Source organism: Macaca thibetana, chromosome 5, assembly GCF_024542745.1.
Source record: "Macaca thibetana thibetana isolate TM-01 chromosome 5, ASM2454274v1, whole genome shotgun sequence".
NCBI classification, from domain to species: domain Eukaryota; kingdom Metazoa; phylum Chordata; class Mammalia; order Primates; family Cercopithecidae; genus Macaca; species Macaca thibetana.
Window position 1 is genome coordinate 129,251,208 of NC_065582.1, and position 10,147 is coordinate 129,261,354.

Genomic DNA, 10,147 nt, shown 5'->3' on the forward strand with positions numbered 1-10,147 from the left:
GCCATGCCACTTGGAGGTTTCTGATTACTCGCAAACCTGCTGTTTCTTTATGTCTTTCTCAGTGAATAATTCTATCTATTCATGCTGGAAACTTAGGTGATATGCTCATCTCCTTTTGCCTGTTTATGGAGGTCACCAGCCTCTATCATTTGTATGATTTCGTTTACACTGTTTGTATATCTTTACTCTGTCCCCTTTTTTCTACCATTGGCATGGTTTAGACCTGTACTCTTTATCACCAGAGGTACTGTAATATAGTTGTGATCTCTCAGCTTCCAGGCTTACTCCTGGTCTCTGCCTTGCTGCCTACATATCCTTTTAAAATAAAATTTTAACTATCTCCCGAAAAATTGTTCAGTAGGTCACCCACAATCAGGAGAAAAATTTATATCGTGACATACAAGTCTCTGTCTAATCTGAACACTGCACCTGTCTCTGGCCTTTTTTTCTTGCCATTTCCTAGACCTTAAAAAATGTGTATTGAGAAAGAGAACTCTGGTAGCTATACAGAGGATGAACTGGAGCAATATAGAGGAGTAGCATGGAGACTAGTCTGACTGAACTAAGGCAGTGGAAGTGTGGATGAGGAAGACAAGTGAAAATTGAGAAGCACTATCCTTTCTCTTTGGGCATTATTAGGAGGCTCACAGACAAGTCCAGGAGCCTGGTTATGCCCTCCTGTGCCATTCAAACAGATGGCTTTCCCATGACTGTGATGAATAAAATTGAGAAGCCCCTGCCCTTTTCAGAGCAGAGGGTGAGGAGAAAGCTACCATTTTGGCCTCATCCTTACTCCCCTTGACTTGGCGAGAGATTTGCCCTTTCAGGTTTTGATCCTGTCATTTTCTAGGATGTGGTGCACGCACTTTGCTGTTGTGCATGGTGAAGTATTGTGCCTAGGTGCTGGGTCTTCATCTGACTCTGCTGCTGTTTCCTCTTCCCAGGAAGTGTGATTAGACAAATAATGTGTTTTAACTACCTGTCACACTCAGAATTAATACTCAGGTTAACTGTAGAGAGGCATTGGCTGCAGAACACTCCTCGTGACAATTTTAACCATTTTCTTTGTCTAGAGTCTGCCTTTTTCTTTTTTACAATTTCTCTCGTTTCAACACTAGGTTTCAATATGGTATTCCTGCTACCTCCCACCTCCCTCCTCCCTCATCACACATGCAAATTGTCAGCTTATTTAGACAACCCACTTAGATTCATATATGGACAAGGACAAGGTATTTTGCATTTGTTACTGGAATTCAGTTTTCCTATTTACTACCAGAAATGGTCAACAACTTACTTTGTGTTTAGCAAATCAAATTGTGTGGTAGATAGTTTTCCAGTATGATGGCCAGTCAGTCTTCCAATCCCTGTGCCTACATGCTGCTCTTCCCATCCACAAGTGGAGTCTATTTCTCTTGAGTTTTGGCTGGCCTTATGAATGGCTTTGCTTACTGAAATGCAGCAGAAGAAATTCAGTATATGTCCAAGCCTAGGCTTTAAGAGACTGGCAGCTTTCCTTTTATCCTTTTTGAAAGCCAGCCACCATGCTGCAAAGAAGCTCAGCTGGATTACTGAAAGATGAGAGGCCATGTGGAGAGAGACTCTTGAGGATGAGAGATTATCTTGGATGTTCCAGCCTTAGTTAAGCTCTCAGCTGAATGTGGGTGTATCCTCAGCTACACCACAGAAAATAGAGGCACTACTCAGTCGATCCCAATCAACCCACAGACTCACTAGAAATAACAAATTATTGTTTTAAGCCACAAGGTTTTGGGGGAGGGTTGTTAAATAGTAATAGATAAGTGAGACAGATTGCTTGTTACTTATGGTCAAATGGTGATTATCTCTGGTGAGATTACAGGTAATTTTTTAAAAAGTTATACCTATCTGTAGTTTCCTTTTTTTACTAAAATTCAGTTGAATTATTAGTGTATTAACAGAATAAAGAATGAACTTTAAAACACACACGCTGGTTATATGCTTCCTCTAATTAAAATCCTCTGTGGCTCTCACCGCACCTTAGCATCAAGTTCAAACTTTGTACTGTGGCTTACAAGACCCAACTTGATTTGTTCCCAGCTCCCTTTTCAGCCTTGTCTCGTGGCATCCCCATCCACGTATTTCCCAGACCCACTGCATCGTGAGATGAGTCAGAGACCCTTCTTAGGGGCCTGTTCCCTACTCCCAAACATGGACATTTAAAAAAACCAAAATCTTGAGTTCTTTCAAGAGAAATTCCAGGCATCTGGCTAGCCCTGAGGAGTGAAAGAGAAATGTGATAAGCAAGACATAGCGGCTCAAAACAATAGCCAAGTAAGTTAGAATCATGGGACGTTTGGTTCCCCTATAGAAACTATAGATAACATCTTAATATATATCCCTGAGTTGTTTTCCAGAAACCTGAACCTCTACCAAATGGATGCACTGGTACATAGACCTCAGATAAGGGGGAGCTGAGGACTGAACTCTGACCACTGTTGTTCTAAATTTCTTCCTGAGAGGCCTGGAGGAAGTCATGCCCATGAGCCAGAGATTATATATTTTTTTCTGTAGATTTCAAATGTTTAGACAAAACATCATCTGCTTAACCAATCATACACTAGAAAATCTTTGAATCCACCCCCACTTCGAGATGCCTTGCCTCGTTAGGTCAAACCAATGTATAGTCTCCATATATTGATTTCTGACTTCGCCTGTAACCTCTGCCTTTCTGCCTTTAAAAAACCTTACCTGTACACCATCTGGGAAATTGGGATTTAAGTTTTAGCTGCCTGATCCTCCTTCTTTGGTGCCCTGCAAATAAATGTTTTCCTTTCTCCTGCTGCAAACCTCAGTGTGGCTATCTGGTCTTACTGGGCCGGGTGGGTGGACCGCAGTTCTGTTTGATAACACTCCACTCACCATGCTTTTGCTCACTTCAGTGCCTTGATGCACACCATTTCCTCTGGCTAGAATACCTTGTCACCCTCATCTGGCAAACCTACTTATTACCTTAGGACTCCCTTCATTGACTTACTCATTCACCCATCAGATATTTGAATGCTTTGTGTGTCAGGCACCACACTTCTGTTGCTATGAAATGCCAAATACAACAAACCCTATCCCTTCCCTCAAGGAACTTACAGTGTAGTAGCAGAACCCAAAAATTCATGGCAAATAATAAAATGTTCAGGCTGGATGCGATGGCTCACACCTATAATCCTAGCACTCTGGGAGGCCAAAGCGGGTGGATCACCTGAGGTCAGGAATTTGAGACCAGACTGGCCAACATGGCGAAACCCTGTCTCTGCTAAAAATACACAAATTAGCTGGGCATGATGGCGGATGCCTGAGGCTGAGAGGAGAATTGCTTGAACCCAGGAGGCGGAGGTTGTAGTGAGCCGAGATTGCACCACTGCACTCCAGCCTGGGTGACAGAGTGAGACTCCATCTCAACACCACCACCGCCAAATAAATAAATAAAATGTTAAAAGGTTGTGACAATTTTTTCTTCTAAGAAATCTTTCTGGAACTCCCTGACTTGCCTCTCCTTGTCAGTGTTACATGTGTCCATAAAACCCTACATTTTTTCTTACCCTAGAAATTAATATCTTGCTTGTGTGTCCCACTTATCCACTTACCTTACCTGTTTGCTCTGGAACGGCAGGGCCTTTTGTCTCTTTCATTCTTTGTTGACTGCCAAGCACCCAGCACATTATCTGGCCCATACTCCTCATGCTGCTGTTGCTATTACTGGCAACAAGTAACTTTGCTGGCCACTTAATATGTTTCAGGCACCTTACATGAATGATTTTCTCCTCATCACACTCCTATTAGAGAGTTTTTACATATGAAGAAACTAAGGATTAGAGAAGACAAGTACCTTGACACAGGTCTAGCAAGTAGCAGGGCCATAATTCAAACCAAATTTCTCTGCCAAACACTATCCTGTTAACCACAATTCTAAGCTATTACCCAAAAGTTGATTATATTACCAAAGAGTTGTTGATTGAATTAAATAATACAAATTCTTATAAAGAAAATTCTACTCATAATACCAGTAAAATAAATCACAGTATTGTTTTGTTCAATGTTTCAGTGCTCTCACCCATAGAAAGGAAAAGTGACTAAGATTTAGAGTTAAAATATTTTTTCTCAGAAGCCAAAATAGGACACAAATGTAAAAATCCAAGGCAATATAGTAGCAGAGAAGATAGGTATTCCTCAAGGGCTGGAGATTTTAATTTGCCCTGGACCTTTTGGTACTTAAGCCTGTGGGTCTTCCCAGCCCCTGTGGGTCTAGTTCTTTTTACACTTTGGTGACAGTTTGTGCTTGATCATTCTGGGTTCCAATACTCACAGTGTTGGAATTCAGTGTTAGTGGGGGTGGAACTTGCAAACCCAGACAACCGTTTGTTAAAGGCTTTCTTGCCCTTTGCTGTTTTACTATTACTGAACATAGCAATCATCTCACACTTACTCATTTACTGCTCTGAGGTTTGTCCAATAAATATTTCACGTGTCTGTGGTTATCCCCTTGCCTAAACTCTCAGTTTCTCATGAGAAGAGATCATACATTCTCCTTCCTTTATATCCTTTGGGTGCCTAGCACAATGCTGGGTAAAAATGTGTGTCAACATTTTTCTACGTGGATCACACCTGACAATGTTTTTTTCTATTCTTGGTTGCAGTGAGTCATAGTTTGTAAAGGTAAACACACACATGAGGACAAATTCATGCTCTCCAAAGTTTGGATTTCAGATCATTAACAGGGCTTGTGGCATTGCCCATTGCTACAACTACCCATACCTATTTGAGAGTAAGATGTAGTGATGGGCATAGGCTCTGCACCAGAAGGCCAGTGCTTGAGTCCTGGTTTGGCCACTCACTGTTTGACCTGGTGAGGTGTTAACTAAAGTGTTTGTGCCTCCGTTTCTTCATTTGCATAAAGGAGATAATAGCAGCTACTTGTGAGGGACACAGAAGTGTGCTGCGGATGCCCCAGCCGCTGGGAGTGCCTTTGGCAGGCAGCCTTCTGTGGACAGCCCCTGTGGGGACTGCATCAGTGGCAGAGTACCACCTCATTCAAGGAGGGCTCACATCTAATGACTGAGCTGGAGGAGGTATAAAGTCCTGGTCACTTTGGTGCCCACACAGGACAACCCAGATGAATCTGTCCAATCTCACTTCTTTCTTTTCATTCTTTTTTTTTTTTTTTTTTTTTTTTTTTGAGACAGGGTCTAGCTCTGTCACCTGGTGACAGAAAGCAGTGGTGTGATCACCACTCACTGTATCCTTGACCTCCCAGGCTCAAATGATCCTCCCACCTCAGCCTCCTGAGTAGCTGTGACCATGGGCATGTGCCACTATGCCTGCTAATTTAATTTTTTTTTTTGGTAGGGATGAGGTCTCTCTATGTTGCCTAGGCTGGTCTTGAACTCCCATGCTCAAGTGATCCTCTGGCCTCAACCGCCCAATGTGCTGGGATTACAGGCATGAGCCACTGCACCTAGCCCAACCTCACTTCTTTCCTCTCTCTTTTTTTGGGTGTGGATCCCAAGGGTATTCCTTAATAAACACAGTGTACCCTAAACTTTGTTTCAGAGTCTGCTTCCTGGGCAACACCACCTGCTCCACTGCCTCGTGGGGTTACTGTGTATCTAAATACGATGATATACAATAAAGCATTTGGAACAGTGGCTGATATGCGCTCAGTAAATACTGGCTATAACAATTATCATCCCTTTTTGTCTCTCTTCCTCCTAAGACTCAATTATTTATTCAACTATTACTGAACTTGTATGATGCACAGAGTCATGTCCTAGGCACTGAGAATGCCAAAAGGAATTAAAGCACGGTTCTTACCTTCAAGAAGCTTATAATCCAATGAGAGAGGCAGACATATCAATTACCATGTAATGTAAGAAACACAGGAATAGGAATTTGTCTCCAGTGCTGTGTTAGTGTTCTGGCCTTGCCTCTGCTTGTATTCCTAATCTTCTGGATGAAGCTAAAAGGCTTTGTAGTGTGATTCCAGTCATTGAAGGGAGGCCCTGAGGGCCCAACCTCTCCCCAGTTCCCCTCACATCCTTGTTACCCTTCACCTCATTCTGCCATTCCTGCTTTTAGAATGCCTTTTCTTTAGCTAAACACCCTGAATCTGGTTAAAATGCAAATATCTCTAACAGGGCTTACATTTTAATGGGATTCGGAAACTGGTTTGAGCGTATGTTAGCTGTGAATGTAGTTTTTGGTAAGCCACGTGCTCAGGTACCCCATGAAGCAGATAGTGAGATGAAGTTTCTTGGGGGTATGCTTGTAAAAGGGAAAGAGGGAGGCAAGAGGGTTGGACAAGGAGAGCCTGCAACTGTATCGCAGATCTGACAAAGATGCAGCTAGCCTAGTACTTTGGAGCAGAAGTTGCCCATTAGAAGAGCCCCAGGCTGGGCAGAAATGGGCTCACCTTGTACTTCCTAGCGCTTGGTGCTAGAGGCTGCAGGCTGAAAACTACCCAGAAAGAGCTTGGCTTCTGCTCAGATGCTGAGGTGGGGTTTGATGATGCTGTCGCTGTCGGCTGGGAGCTGCTGCCCTCCTGGTGGTGGAATGGCAAGATCTTCCTGGAAGGGAGATCTGTGTGTCACACCTCCCAGCTGCCACATCATGTAAATTCTCTGAGAGCTAGTTTTCTTGTTTTGTTTTGGTTTTTTTTGAGATGGAGTCTTGCTCTGTTGCCCAGGCTGGAGTGCAATGGCACAGTCTCGGCTCACTGCAACCTCCACCTCCTGGGTTCAAGTGATTCTCCTGCCTCAGCCTCCTGAATAGCTGGGACTACAGGCGCCCACCATCACGCCTGGCTAATTTTTGTAGTTTTGGTAGAGACGGGGGGGGGGGGGTCTCACCATGTTGGCCAGGCTGGTCTCGAACTCCTGACCTCAGGTGATCCACCCGCCTCGGCCTCCCAAAATGCTGGTATTACAGGCATAAGCCACTGCGCCCAGGCAATAATTAGTTTTTTAAGCTGAAAAAAGGGTACTCAGAATGCCAAAAACCTTCAGCACAAACGCTTCTTTCAAACCTCTGCACGAACAGACTTGAACAAACTTTAACGTGGCTCTTAGCAGACTAAGTTTGTGTCCCTGGGACAACCCAGCCTTCTTTTAAGTTCCTGTCTGGAAAAGCTCAGGGCTGTGAAAAGAATTTGCTGTTTGTTCCAACCAACACCTGAAGATAGACCCCTGGTCTCCTTACTTAGAGCATTTACCAAACAGGGCTTACAATTGTGAATTCTTTCTCTGTCTCTTTGAGATGTATGTGTATCTCCTGCAAGTCAGGAGTGTCTCTCTCAAGGACCTGAAAGCCATTCCTTTGAAATGTAATTATCAGGAAGGATAGGGCCCTGGCTCCTAGTTGGTGTTAATCGCCAGCTAGCACGTGCAGCTGGCCTAATCATGGTGATGCCCACCAACCCTTTGTAAGGCTTCACTAGAGTCCCACTGGCTCCTCCTCCCACCTCCCCCATCTTCCCCTTTAAAATGCCCAGTCACCTCTGCACAAATCAGAATTGAGCTCTGCTCCTTCTCTTACTCTCAGTAGTTACTGAATAAAATCTGTTCTCACCACGTTAATGGATGATTATCTTTGACAATAAATACTAAGATCCATCTTCCCAACCTCACAGGGCTGTGAAGACTGAATAAGTTAATGGGGAAAATAAAGCTGTGAAGCTCTTTGCAAATATAAGTTGTTGTCAATGTGAAGCCTTTGCATATATTGTTCTTAGAGAAGATTTTAAAAAACTACATCAAAGTATTTTTCTGTTAATATATCTCCTTTGTAAAAGTGTAAGCAATATAGAGAAAGTGGATAATGCCTCTAATGCTATTCCTCAGAGATGCTACTGTCAACAGAATGACATTTATCATTTCATTCTTTTTATGCAAAAGTATAAACACGTAAACTTTAAAAAAATGTATAAGCAGGATCCTACTCTATGTACGTTTCTATAACCCACTTTCCTCATTTAACAATATATCAGGGGCATACGTCAGTGTCAATAGATATAAACCTACTTCCTTATGTTTAAAGACTGAAGAGTGTCTCATTGGATGCTTATGTGATAATTTATTTAACTGATCCTTTTCTGATGGATGGCTATGTTATTGACAGTTGTTCAGTATTTTAAATCAAAGCAGCAGTAAACGTTCTTGCACATACATTTCTGCCTACCTGGGTAATAATTTCTTTAGGATGCATTTCTAGAAGTGAAAATCTTGGGTCCAAGAGAACGTACATTTAAAATGTATACTGTGTGGACCTGCACCCCTGAAAGGGGATATGGATTTATATTCCCATCAATAATGCCTGTCAGTGACAGTTTCCTTACTTCCATGACGAATACTTTTGATGGGGAAGGGGGAGGAGGGTCAGAAAAGCAAATGGGGTCAATTTGATTCCTAAAGAGTTTAGAGGAAGGCGTCACTAAAAGGGATGGGAGGAAAAAGCACAGACCCTGAAAGCTGGGCTCGGAAAGTAGGCAGTGCCTGACTTCCTTTTGGTCCCAGGTTCCAGCTCGCCCACCACTGGGCAGCACACATCCTAAGCCACCAGAACATGGGGACTCCTTTCCATAGGATGTGGGAGCCAAGCAACTGCAACGGCTCCCCTCGGGCCTGGGCAGGCAAAAGCCTTTCTGTACAGCATCGGAGAAAGCCCTGCCTGCAGCTATACCTGCCTGGCCTCGGCTCTTGCCTGGTCTTGCACATTAAAGAGGAGCAAGGTTGATGTGTCCCACGAAGGAATGATCAAAGTCTAGTAAAGCTGCCAACTGTAAGAAGTGGTGCTGTGCCTGAACGTGGGGCCTGGCTTGGGGAGCAGACATTCATCTTCGGTTGCTCCAGGGAAACATTTCATGCTATTTTTGGGTGGGGCATTGGAGCAGGGGAAAAAGCTGAAGGTGGCAGACTCATATTTTACCTGCCTCCATGTTTGTGTTGTACCAGCTGCCGTAGTTCTTCTCTTTCCATTTTTTTCTTATTAATTTTCTTAAATGGAAAAGATTTGAGTGCATTAACTTTCATGGGGAAAAAATCTTAAAATACTATTGGAATTCTCATATTTTATGTATCCATTCTAATGCCACAAATGTCTTCATGATATATGTTACCTGCCAGCTGTTGTCGCAGGGGGTTGTATTTTTCACATAGTTTCCAAGGGCTAGTCGTTTTTTTCCTTTGCATCGTACGCTAAGCAGCTTTAGAGCACAATGGTGCAGCTGCTTCACAGCTGTTGTCTGGACTTAGGGCAAGAGCCCTGTTTAGTGTTGAATGATTGACTCCTTTATGCAGTTTCCAGAACCCTGAGTTCTGAGAACACACACAGGGCTGCTCAAGCAAGAATGAAATGAACCTACAAGAGATGCTTCTCCTTTGTCTGAGGCGCACAGAGAGAACTGTGTTTGCTCACCCAGGGCCAGCCCCAGCAGGCTCTCAACACTGCTTTTCTTCCCTTTCTTGATGCTGTTAGAAAAACATGAAAAAGATGGCACAGAAAGAAGTAGACCTAGTTATCCAATTCTTAAAATCTTTAAAACCCATACTCCTGGTTTGTTGAAGCCAATGAGATTGTCTGCTCTTAGAGGGCGAGTAACTTACTATATTCAAGACCTGCAATTATGCTCAATAGATATGCATCATTTTACCAACTTGAAGAAACTAGAGAGGGACCTAAAATGCTGAAGAGGGAGGCTGGCTAGACATGAACGGCACCTTTGTGGAGTCACCAGAATTCAAGGTCAGAACCTCAGCTCTGCCAGCCCAGAGCTAGAATCTATCACATGGAGTGGAACAGCCTCTGAATGAAAGAGAATGAGGATACCAAGGAATTAATTTATACTGAGGATTTTCCTTCCTTGGATCTAGAATATTAATGCCTACCATCAAAAACATGCTCTTTCTGTTGGCAGAATACATGGGAAATTGAACGGTAATCAGAAGGTCCAAGCTTGGGCAGCGTGGCCACAGAACAGTAGGTCTGATCCTGAGCATTGTCCCTTCCAGACCTGATAAAATACAGTGCATTACTTGTACCCACACAGCTTTCCCAGTTGAGGTCATGAGGTGTTGTTTTTGTTGCTTGGTTTTTACTCTCTCATTCATTTTCATTGCTTCTACAG